Source organism: Macaca mulatta, chromosome 9 (assembly GCF_049350105.2).
Source record: "Macaca mulatta isolate MMU2019108-1 chromosome 9, T2T-MMU8v2.0, whole genome shotgun sequence".
Classification (NCBI taxonomy): domain Eukaryota; kingdom Metazoa; phylum Chordata; class Mammalia; order Primates; family Cercopithecidae; genus Macaca; species Macaca mulatta.
Window position 1 is genome coordinate 51,896,207 of NC_133414.1, and position 12,875 is coordinate 51,909,081.

At 41.5% G+C, this 12,875-nt stretch overlaps 1 long non-coding RNA gene and 1 pseudogene across 1 annotated transcript; both read left to right on the plus strand.

The window, feature by feature from the left end:
- Positions 1-1,542: 1,542 nt before the first annotated feature.
- Positions 1,543-8,010, plus strand: LOC106996696 (uncharacterized). Its single transcript, XR_003719235.2, has 3 exons — positions 1,543-1,758; positions 2,657-2,786; positions 7,945-8,010. It is a non-coding gene; the product is annotated as an uncharacterized LOC106996696 (long non-coding RNA).
- A 2,463-nt stretch (positions 8,011-10,473) lies between these two features.
- The window catches only part of LOC114670114 (uncharacterized), a 94,949-nt pseudogene continuing 92,547 nt past the window's right edge, over positions 10,474-12,875 (plus strand).

Sequence of the window (12,875 nt, forward strand, 5' to 3'; positions counted from 1 at the left end):
AGGCTGAGGCAGGAGAATGGTGTGAACCCGGGAGGCGGAGCTTGCAGTGAGCCAAGATCACGCCACTGCACTCCAGCCTGGGTGACAGAGCGAGACTCCATCTCAATAATAATAATAATAATAATACCAACTTTTATTGTAGATAGAGGTGCTGTGTGTGCAGGTTTGCATATGTCTTGTTGGTAGAACATTTTCTTTTGGGTATATGCCTAGTAATGAGATTGCTGGGTCAATTAGTAGCTTTGTTTTACATTTTTTGTGAAATCTCCAAACTGCTTTCCATAGTCACTGACCTAGTTTACATTCCCAGTGACAGAGAATAGGAGTTTCCTATTGTCTGCAGCCTTGCCAGCATCTGTTAACAAATAGCCATTTTTATTCCAGATCAATTGTTAGTTTTGATTTTAGCACTTTCCACTTTCCAAACATGTTTCTTTTTCTTCTTTTTCTGATGGCATGTAGAAGTTTCTGTCTGCATCAGTTTGAGGTATATGTTAAGAGCATTGTACCTTGAAGTGACCCATCTCTGTGTCCCCATGTAGTGTTCTGTCCCAGATGGACAGATGATGGAACATGATAAAGATGCCCACTGTCACCACTATTATTTAACATAGTACTGGAAATCCATCTAGATCTGTTAGTGCAGCACCCCCAAACCACCCCAACCCACCTCTTGCCACCAGTGGTTTAGCTTCTGATAGCACACCCAACTCACTGCCGCGGGCAGTGCAGCTGCAGATATACTCCTACCCAACCACCTTTCAACCATTTCAGCCACGCTGTGGTCTCCTCACAGACACCAGCCTCAGTAAGACAAGCTGAGGTGCCACAGGCTCCAGCCTCCAGTCTGTAGCAGGGGCTACTCCTTCTCCTTTTCCTGTAGCAGGGCACCAGGCAGCTCCCGCTGCTGGCAGCCCTCCTGTGGCTCCTGCCACACTGCAGTCTCCTTTGCTGACACTCACTGCAGTGAGCCCAGCCATGAAGCTGCAGGCTACAGCCTCCAGTATGCAGCAGTTGGCTCGCTCTTCCACCCCCCCCCCTTTTTTTTTTTTTTTTGAGGCAGAGTCTTGCTTTGTCACCTGGGCTATAGTGCAGTGGTGTTATCTTGGCTCACTGCAACCTCTGCCTCCCGGGTTTAAGCAGTTCTCCTGCCTCAGCCTCCCGAGTAGCTGGGATTACAAGCACACCACACCCAGATAATTTTTGTATTTTTAATAGAGACCGGGGTTTCACCATCTTTGCCAGGCTGGTCTTGAACTCTTGAGCTCGTGATTCACCCACCTTGACTACTCAATGTGCTGGGATTACAGGCATATGCCACCATGTGCAACCCATTCCCCACTTCCAAGCCAGGCATGCACCAGCAGAACAGACAGATGCAGAAGAGCCTGGAATGGCCTGACTTCCCATTAGCATGCTTTATATGCTGAGATTTCTGGACTACATGTTCTGATTGGATGAGAGCAAGTCTTAGGATAACCAATCAGAACATGATAATAAAGTCCAATCACAATAGGCCTAGAGGTTTTCTCTCATTGAATCAGAACATTGGTGGTGAGGAGCCAGACTGAAGCCAGCCAGAGCATAAGATGGTGGAGGACCCCCTGCAGCTCTTCCATGCTCTGCTACGGGAGGAGAAGGTGGTTTTCCCTGTCACAAGTTGGAGGCTGGAGCCTGCGGCACTGCAGCTCACCTCGCTGAGCCTGGTGGATGCGACAGAGACTGCATTGCTGCTGGAGTGGTAGAAAGGTGGCTGTGGTAGGTGCATATTTTCAGCCGCACTGCCGCAGTTGGGAGCGTGTTGGGGGTGCTATTCTGGGTATCACTGCCTGCAGCAGGGAGCAGGTTGTGGTGCTATCCAGGGCTGTGCTGCCTGGGGGTGATGGATGGGCTGGGGTGCTATCCTGGGCATCACTTCCCATGGTGGGGGGCGGGTTGGGGGCACTACTGGTGCTGCAGTGTTTGAGGTGGGGAAGGGTTGGGGGCGCTGTCAGGGGGATACACTGCTGGTGAGTGGAAAGGTGTTTGGGGCACTATCAGGGTCTTCACTGCCAGTGGTGGGTTAGGGGTGCTATCAGGGGCTGCACTGCTGGTGGTGGCAGGTGGCAGAGGTTGCCCCCATAGTGGTGGCCTCCAAGGAAGGAGCTGGACTCCAGACTCTAAAGGGAGACCTCCTCCTGCTTGTGATGGTGCTAGGCAGGTGCACAGTGTTTCCATGGGAATCATGAGTGTGGCAGGGCTCCCACACTCGCCATGGTTCCCAGTCTGTGTCCTCTTGCTCTGTGTTGAGACAACCTAGGATCCCTGGGCATGGAGTCGCAATCATGGGGGGACTGGGCCCTGTGGGTGGAGGCATCAGGAATGGAAACTGGCACTTGGGTGTGGGGGGGTGGCTGGTTCTGTGTTTCTGCTGTTGCTGTTCTCCAAGGAGTGCAGGCCCCGTGAGCCCAGCAGTTCCTGCGAGGTAGGGAGCTGGCCACTGTGGAGTCTCCAGTCCCCATCCCAGGCCTCACTTCCTGGCCAGCTTGGGCCAGATGGAGAAGCTGTACTTTGGAGGGTGGGTGTGAGTACCTTAGCTGAAGCCTGCCACTGCTGCCCAGTGGCCAGCATGACAAGGTGAGGCTCTAATGCTACCACTTCCTGCATCATGTTCTAGGCTTTTCTTGCTTTGTCCACCAAGCTGCTCTGTGCCAGAAGGAGGAGCAACCAGCCACACACTGGAGCCTGAAGCCTGGAGACTGGGACATGGCAGATGGCCTCACTGCAGTGGGTGGCACACTGGAGTGGTAAGTAGGAGGGCAGCCAGCTGTGGCCACGGTTGGGGGTAGGGCTGTGGCTGTGGCCAGGTGGTAGGAGCCTTGTAGGGAGTGCCGATGCATCGAGGGTGACAGCAGCGGTGGTGGTATTGGCATTGGCCCTAGTGGTGGCAGCAGCAGCAAGTCTCAGGTCCTGGGAAGTGGGAGTAGGAGCGCTGAGGGGCCGCCTTGTCTGGCATGCGTAGGAAGCTGTGGGTGCTGTACCATGGGCCTTGGCGGCAGCAGTGGAGGTGCAGCCAGGGCAAGGAGGAGTCCTCCCCTTTCTCCTGCAGAATCTGGAGGATCCCGTCTTTCTGCTGGCACCTGAGCCAGGCATAAGTGGAGCATTATCTCCCTCTTAACAAAATTTAGGGGGTGACTGTGTATCTTTTTGCTTGTTTTTTTTGTTGTTGTTGTTGTTGTTGTTGTTGTCATCATTGTTGTGAAAAAGTCTGAAACTTTTTGTAATTTCATGAATCGAGGAGGGGAAAAAGGTATCATAATAGGCCTTCCAATTTACTCACCTGTTCTTTTTCCTTGCTTCCAGTCTGTTTCATTCTCATTATCGTCTTTTTCTTCCTCTTTATTTGCTTATGCCACTGCTTCTATTTCTTGTTTCTATTCTTGTTTCTCCTCTATCTCCTCCTGCTTTTTTTTGCTTTTTACCAAGCAATGGCATTAACAACAAACGAAAACTGAGTTAAAAATAAAGTACTTGTCAGTGTGTTGTATTTTTAAAATAATTGGTTCATTACTATGTTTTAGAAATTTGCATAATTATTTAGTTACTTGAATAGCTATGCTTTCCTATTCCTGTTAATGCATTGTAAGTAGTTATTCAAGGACTAAAAAATGAAGTATCAAATAAAATATTGGTATCAAACAGCTGTGTCATCTCTCTCACATATTAGTCTGGAGATATATAAGACGCATGGGGGTAATAAGTTCCAATTAGGAGGTCATTAAGTAAACTATATTCCCTTCATGTTATATTTCTCTGCCACAATTTTCAAGAGTATTATCTGCAAGAGCAGACCTGGTTTGTCAACATATCTTTACAACAGGAAAAGGAAGTGGGGATCATGCAAATAATGTTTTAAGCCCAAGATTCACAACCAAAAATAAGGCTTTATTAACTTTTGCCTTTAAGAACCTGCAGTGTTGAGCCCTCTTTCCTAGTATTACAACCTTTAGTATGAACTCTTTTTTTAGTGATTGCTCTAGAAGTTTATGCATTTTATTGAATACTTTAAAGAAACAAATTGTATATTGTATCATTTTTCAAGCCCACAGAAATGGATTAAGACCTGTAATTTTGACACTTTTAAAATTATTTTTAAGGTTATGGCATGTAAAATACTGTTGATATATGTAAGAATATGCATAAGTACTACCAGATAGCTTATTTTGAAGAGACAGTGTCTAAATTTTTGTCCAGAGTAAATTGGTTGCAGTTTCTTAGGTGTGTTTCCCAGTACATTGCCTCATTGTTTAAAAGTATATAGAAATTTTGGATTCTGTTTACCCTCATATGGTCCTTTGTTTATGGGTTATTTAATATTTCTAGAGACTAAAGACATCACAGTCCCCTTTAAGATTCAGTAATATTAATAAGATTTGTTATATATAGGGTTAGAATCCAAGAAACTCAGAGGAAAATTGTTAAATTATATAGCTGTAGAGCAGGAAATGAAACCTAGGTTCTAAACTGTAAGGGGGTCATGAGCTACCATACAAGTGCATCAGTGACCAAGCATAGCATAAAGTGGGCAGAATTACATGATGGTTAAGAGAGTGAGCTGTGCCGCAATAAACATACGAGTGCATGTGTCTTTATAGCAGCATGATTTATAATCCTTTGGGTATATACAATAGCAAAGACTTGGAATCAACCCAAATGTCCATCAGTGACAGACTGGATTAAGAAAATGTGGCACATATACACCATGGAATACTATGCAGCCATAAAAAAGGATGAGTTTGTGTCCTTTGTAGGGACATGGATGCAGCTGGAAACCATCATTCTTAGCAAACTATCACAAGAACAGAAAACCAAACACTGCATGTTCTCACTCATCGGTGGGAACTGAACAATGAGATCACTTGGACTCGGGAAGGGGAACATCACACACTGGAGCCTATCATGAGGACGGAGGAGGGGGGAGGGATTGCATTGGGAGTTATACCTGATGTAAATGACGAGTTGATGGGTGCTGACGAGTTGATGGGTGCAGCACAGCAACATGGCACAAGTATACATATGTAACAAACATGCACGTTATGCACATGTACCCTAGAACTTAAAGTATAATAATAATAAATAAATAAATAAATAAGAGTGAGCTGTGCAGCCTAGCTGTATGTGAAATGACTTTTTTTTTTTTTTTTTTTTTATTCTCGTTCTGTTGCCCAGGCTGGAGTACAGTGGTGCAATCTTGGCTTACTGCAACCTCTGCCTTTCAGGTTGAAGGGATTCTTTTGCCTCAGCCTCCCGAGTAGCTGAGACTACAGAGGTGCATGCCACTACACCTAGCTGATTTTTGTATTTTTTGGTAGAGATGGGGTATCACCCTGTTGGCCAGGTCTGTCTCGAACTCCAGACCTCAAGTGATCTGCCTGTCTTGGCCTCTCAAAGTGCTGGGATTACAAGCATCAGTCACTGCCTCTGGCCCGGGGAGTGGGGGTTACTGCTGAAGTATTATCTTTGTATCCTAAAACATGCCCTTCTGAAACTGATGACATTGATGCAAAACTTTTCCTGAAGTCGTTGCAAGCTATAGTCTTTTTACCTCCATTTTCCTACATACTGCTTGTATTTAATGGTTCCTTGTATTCAACAGACTGTGTTTTACTATTTATAACTATAGTATTACTTTTCTGTATTGAAAAGGAGAAATTATATTGGCCTTTTCTTAACGTATACATGAACATCACAAACAACAATTTTTCAAATCAGTTTTCTCTTTTGTCTTTTGTGAATCTCGAAGTGGGCACATGACCCACTTTCCCAGTTAAGGTAAAGGTACACATTTATACCTTATCTCAGAATAGTCAGAAGTCAGGTTCTTATTGTGTGGTTAGTAATACAAATATTGATAAGGTCATGTACTTAGTATTTAGAAGAATTCTGAAATAGTACTTGTTAATTTGTAAGTTTTATGTATTTATTACCTTTTTTGAATTTTTTTATAGTGTTCACAAACTTGACACTCATGGACTATTAGTAGTAGGTTTTAATTCTATCTCTTTTGGCTTTGATCATATAAGATGTATTTTCCTTAGTTTTAGCATGTAATATGAATTTAATTGTTTATTTTAGATTTTGAACAAAAAAGGATCTATAGAATCGTTGCTCGCATTGACACTGGCCCAGTTGTCCCATTGGTGGTTTTTTTTTTCTTCTGGATCATCGTAAGAGTTGACCCTGCTGTTAAACCTTGAAACTTGTATCTGCTTTATCTGATTTCTCTCCTCAAAAAAAGACCTTCAGGAAGTACCAAATAACTGAAACATACCAGATCACAACACCAGATGCCTTCTGCCACTCCTTCATTTCTGTCCTCTTATACATTATTACATTTCTTTCCTGACCCTAGTTTTAGTCAAGTAGATAAATTTGAGACTGAGCTCCCATCTCCTGGGCTGCAGCACCAAGTTAAAGCTTTCTTGCTTGGCAGTACTTGTCGCCTCAGTGACTGGGTTTCGGTCTGGTGAGCAGCAGGACCTGGGCCAGACCCTTGATGTTTGGGTAGTAACGTGAACAACCATTTTAACTGTTATTCTTTACTGAAATTTTACTTTCTAGTTACTGGCCTCTTCTTTATTTAATCTGTCATTCCTTTGACCTCACATCTCTTTTTTCTTTGACTTTACAGTCAAAGAACTTAATGCTCCCTAAATTCAAATATTAAGGTTAAAAAAAGAGAAAGGAAATATCTGAAGAGAAAGTATATTTTGCAAATGAATTAAAGATGGGTTCGTGGATATAGATTTATAGATTCACCTAGAGTTTTGAGTTCAGGTGACTTTTCACAATATGCAGTAAGTCAGAAAGAATCCCAAGATAATTGTGACATTATAAAGCTAGGTATTGAAAACCAGAAAGATTTCACCTCAATATGGCACTTTTAATTCAAGAATAGTAGCCACCAAATGAGTTTTTCAAACTGTAATCATTACTCTTTAAAATTTAAGAGAAAGTTTATTTGTAACTTTTATTTTACTTTTAGTACAGCTTCTGAATTTATTTATCCATAGATAGGACAAAATAGATGAGCATCTGCTTCCCTTCCCCCTAAGCAATGTATTGTTACCGAAATGTAATATATTTTTACTTATACTTGAAGGCAGTGTTTTTCAGTCTTTTCTATGTAAGTAGCTCAGATCTTTAAGGACAGAGGATGTATACTGGGGGCAGCTTATGGTCTTATTCCTAACTGAAACTCTGTTATCTTAGATTCTTTGTTTCCTATTTGTGAATAATCTTCTGCTCTAGTAGGATGAGCCTGTTTACCATGTGACTGCCTGAGTGATCTTTTGCTTTGTGTCCCAGTTTTTAGAAGCAGGCAGATTATATTACCTGGATTAAAATGTTTTTGACACTAAAGGTAGTATCTTACATTTTTACTTATGAGTTACTTTAAGTACAACTTTGATTAAACTATGGGAATTGAGTTTCCATAGATTTCACCATAGTGAAAATGGAAAGCAGGGGAGCATTCCACAGCAAACCCTGAACTTATTTATAGGGAGTTAATGAAGTGTCTGAGGAATGCAAGCATTCACGCTAGGGTGTGTGTGTGTGTGTGTGTGTGTGTGTCAGTGACAGATGAGCATCGTATTTGAAGCATAATTGTGCTTCTTCAGGTTCCAATATCCAGTAATTTTATCATACAGTTACAGTAACTAATATTAAATCCACAAACCCACTTGGGTCTACTCTTTATTTGTATTTTAAAATAATAATTTTTAGCTTCCAAATAGTGTTATTTTTTTCTGAATTAGAAAATATTATTTGCATTGAGTTAAAAGAATCATTTTTTATGTATATTATATTATGTCTTAAAAGTGTTTGCATTGTTACCTAGATTCTCTTTTATCTTTCAATATGAATTTTTATTGATTTATTACATGTTTATTTTCTTTTCAGCAAGCCATCATTCTTTAGAAGGCAATGATGGAACAGTACCAGCAGAAATTGAAGGAGCAGCAGAAGGTAAGAAGAAAAAGAGATTTTATGTTTTATGGTTTTTTTTTTTTTGAGATGGAGTCTCGATCTGTCACCAGACTGGAGTACAGTGGGACAATCTCAGCTCACTACAACCTCTGACTCTGGTTCAAGTGATCCTCTGCCTCAGCCTCCTGAGTAGCTGGGATTACAGGCACATGCCACCACACCCAGCTAATTTTTGCATTTTTAGTAGAGACAGGATTTCACCATGTTGGCCAGGATGGTCTCGATCTCCTGACCTCGTGATCTACTCGCCTCGGCCTCCCAAAGTGCTGGGATTACAGGTCTGAGCTACCATGCCTGGCCTGTTTTATGTTTATTCTATTTTATAGATTATATTATTCTTAAAATACCTCACTTGGAAATAAAAGATGATTATTTTGGTATGCTTTCCTAAACAACAAGTTGTTTGTGTTATAAAAGGTAATATGCCTCTTTACCATATTGATCAATAAAGCTTATGAAGATGAAAACTAAGTGATAAGTGAAGGTCTTCATGATGCACAGTATTATTTTTCTGATCATGGTTTTTATTATAAACTGTAACTTCTTAAGTAGGTATGCTTCATTACTTGTTGATGTCTAAATCTGGCCTAGTAGCCAATGCACATGATAACAGACGGTAAAGCTAGGTGACACAACCTTTAATAATAGGAAAATAGAACGTTCTTTTTAACATAGATTTACTGACATTTTTACGTACAACAGTTTCCTGCTGACAGCTCAAGTGTTTGTCTATCTTCTCTGTAATACTGGGGCTTTAGTTAAGGGATACTCGAGTGTTATCAGTAAATTAGTTTATGTACATAGATATATTTTTACAGTACCTCTTCCTGCATCTAGTGTTGAATTTTTCAATTATGCTTCCAATTAAGTTCATTTAATTATTTAATGCCTCTCTAAATGTAGAATTAATTCAACTAAATTAAAGGGGCTAATTTTTAATAGGCATCTAATTCATATGCTGTTTACAGAAAAATCATCTGGGCTTTAAAAATTTGCTTCAGATTTTGCCATCTTAGTATGTCTTTATGTGGTGTATTGTTTTGGTGTTTTATTTTAATATTTTGTAAAATATACGTAATATAAAATAACACTTTTAACCATTTTTAAGTGCTGTTGTTAAGCACATCCGCACTGTTGTCAGGTATCACCACTCTCCATCTCCAGAGCTTTGTCGTCATTCTAAACTGAAGTTCTGTACCCCATAAGCAATAGCTTCCCATTTAACCCTCCTCCTGGTCCCTGGCAACTACTATTCTATTTTCTGTTCGTGAATTTGTTTACCCTAGATACTGTACGTAAGTGGACTTGTACAATATTTGCCCTTTTGTGTCTGGTTTATTTCACCTAGCATAATGCTGTCAAGGCTCATTTATAACACTATCAGCATTTCCTTTAAAAAATTATTTTTTTATTTATAGAAACGTGGTCTTGCCATGTTGCCCAGCCCGGTTTCAAAATTCTGTGCTCAAATGACCTGCCCACCTTGGCCTCTGAAAGTGCTGGGATTACAAGTGTAAGCTACTGAACCTGGCCAGATTTTTTTCTTTTTATGACTGAATATTATTCTGTGTATGTATATATTACATTTTCTTTGTTCATTCACCTACTCATGGGCATAGGGTTGGTCCTGCCTTTTGATCACTGTGAATAATGCTGCTATTAAGCAGTGTACAAATACCTGTTTGAGTCCCTGCTCTTAGTTCTTTTGGGTATATACGCTTAAAGGGTGTTGTTTGATCATATAATTCTATGCTTAATATTTTAAGAAATTGCCAAACCATTTTCCACAGTGGTCTGTACCATTTTACATTCCAAAAAATAATACATAAATGTTCCAATTTTTCTGTATTGTTGCTGACAGTTAATATTTTCTGTTTATGTATTGTATTTTTATAGTGTTTGAAATTCATCTGAGGGTTTTTGCTGATACCAAAATATTAGAAAATGTTTTCTAAAAAAAAATGCCTTATTATAAAGACTATTTTCTCAGTCTATTTTCTCAATAAGAAGAACTTCTCTTTACCCTGCCTTATTTCATTGCACCCACTCTTTTCTGTATCAGGTTGTGCAGGGGAGAAAGGGAGCAGTGTATCTCTTTCCTGTGCTGAGTTGTGGTAGTCCATCACTGGGTTGTAAAGAGCCTTGCCTCCTCTTTTACTTGGGAGAAATGCACTGAATCTGGGTTCCATATGGATTTATTTTGAGAGTGATACTGTTATAACTTTATGGAAATAATACTGGATAGAAAGTTAGTGGATGGATTCTCCGTCTGATGAGAGTTTTGGGCAAATCGAATGTCTGGTTTCTGAGCCTTATTTTTCCTCTGATGCAAGAAAACCGTAAATTAGCCAGCCAGTGAGAAACTCTCACAGCTCTGGGTGTGGGTTTAGGACACTGGATTTCTACCACTCACATTCTTGCTACTTTTCTTGCACAGGGATCATGGCCCAAGTTGCAGTGTCCACCCTGTCCGCTGAAGATGAAGAGTCCTTGGAGAGCAGGATGGCTGTGACATTCCTCATGTCAGTTCTCGAGTCCATGTGGAGACTTTTTGTTCTAACATTCTATAGTTGAGTAGGACTGGGCTGTAGATAAAGTTGATTTGTGTTTTGTAGAACATACAGTTTTATGGTTTTTAGTTCTAATGAATACTTCTTTTTCTTGAATAGTAGTTATGGTCAGACGCTTCCAACCAAATGTGCGTGTGGAGATTCTACACCAGTTTTTGGACAATCTGGATACCAACTGGGTATCCCCCAATTCCGTTCTGACACTACCTGGAGTTTGTGCCGACTCCTCAGGATAGGGGCTCAGTCCCACAAGACTACCTTCACTTCACATGCCAATTGCAAGTCCTAGGTTGTTAGATGTACTTTTGACCAACCAGTTAGAAACCAGGGTCTCATGACCCCCTTCTTGGGTTGAATCATTTGCTAGAACAGCTTGCAGAACTCAGAAAAACAGGTTATTTTCTTTTTTTTCTGAGATACAGAGTCTCACTGTGTTGCCAGGCTGCAATTCAGTGGTGTGATCAAAGCCCACTGTAGCCTCGAACTCCTAGGCTCAAGTAATCCTCCTGCCTCAGCCTTCCAATGAGACATCAGGCCTGCATCACCATATCTGGCTATATTCTTTTATTTTTTTGTAGAGATGGGGTCTTGTTATGTTGCCCAGGCTGGTCTCAAATTTCTGAGCTCACATGATCCTCCCATCTCAACCTCCCAAAGTGCTGGGATTATGGGCATGAACCACTGGATCTCACCAATTTGCCTTCTATTACTGGTTCATTGTAAAGGATATATTTCAGAAACAGCCAGTGAAAGAGATGTACATGTAGGGCACAGTGGCTCATGCATATAATGTCAGCACTTTTGGGAGACTGAAGTGGGAGCATTGCTTAAGCTCAGGAGTTTAAGACCAGGCTGGGCAACATGGTGAAATCTCATCTCTACAAAAAATTTTTCTAAAAATTAGTCTGGTGCAGTGACATGTGCCTAGAGTTCTAGCTACTCAGGAGGCTGAGGTGAAAGGATGGCTTGAGCTAGGGAGTCTTAGGTTGCAGTGATCCACGATTGTGCCACTGCACTGTAGCCTGGGAGACAGAGACAGACCTTGTCTCAAAAAAAAAAAAAAAAAAAGGAAATAAAAGAGATGCACAGGGCAAGGTATGTGGGGAAGGGCACAGAGCTTCCATGCCTTCTCTTGGGCATGTTACCCTCCCAGTATCCCCCTTGTGTTCAGCAACCCAGACACTCTCCAAACCCTGTTGTTTAGGGTGTTTATGAAGGCCTCATTATGCAGGCATGATTGATGAAATCAGTTGACCATTGGTGATTAAGTCAATCTTCAGCACTTCCTGGTGCTCAGTGGGTGAGGCTGACAGCTCCAAGCCTCTATTCACATGGTTTGTTCTGGCAACCAGCCCTCCTCCTGAAGCTGTCTAGGAGCTTTCAGTCACCTAGTCATCTCAGTAGCATTATTAATTGTATTATTACTATGGTGGAGATCCCAAAGGTCTTAGAGGTTCTTGTGTTAGAAACCTGGGACTAAGACCAAATATTGAAACAAATGATGCTTCTGTAAATTTTATCACTGACAACTTTATGAGAACTTTAGAAGCTCTGTGCCAGGACCAGGGGCAGAAACCAAATGTGTATTTCTTTTTTTCTTTTTTTCCTTTTGAACACAGTCTCTCTCTCTCTTCCAAACTGAAGTGCAATGACGCAGTCATAGCTAACTGCAGCCTCAACCACCTGGGCTCAAGCAATTCTCCCACCTCAGCCTTCGAAGTATCTGGGACTACAGGTATGCACCATCCATTTAATTTTTGTATTTTTTAGCCCAGCTAATTTTTGTATTTTTTTATAGAGATGGGATCTTGTTATGTTGCCAAGGCTGGTCTCGAACTCCTGGGCTAATGCGATTGTTTCACCTCAGTCTCTCAAGCAGCCTAAACTACAGATGCATACCACCATACCCAGCTATTTTTTTCTTTTCTTATTTCGTTTTGTTTTTGTTGTTTAGTTGAGGATCTAACTATGTTTCCCAGGCTGGTCTCAAACTCCTGGCCTCAGACGTTTCCTCGCTTTGACCTCCTAAACTGTTGGGATTATGGGTGTAAGCCATGGCCACTGTGTCCAGCAGTCACAAGTGATTTTGTAGGAGAAAGAGGGAGGTAAGAGAGTCAGAATTGGAGGAGATCTGATGACGGAAGCAGAGGTCAGAGAGGGAGATTTGAATATGCTTCGTTTCTGGTTTTGAAGATGCAGTTAGGGGCCATGAGCTAAGGAATGGCAGTGGCTTTTAGAAGCTGGGAAAGGCAAGGGAACACATCCTCTCTGGAG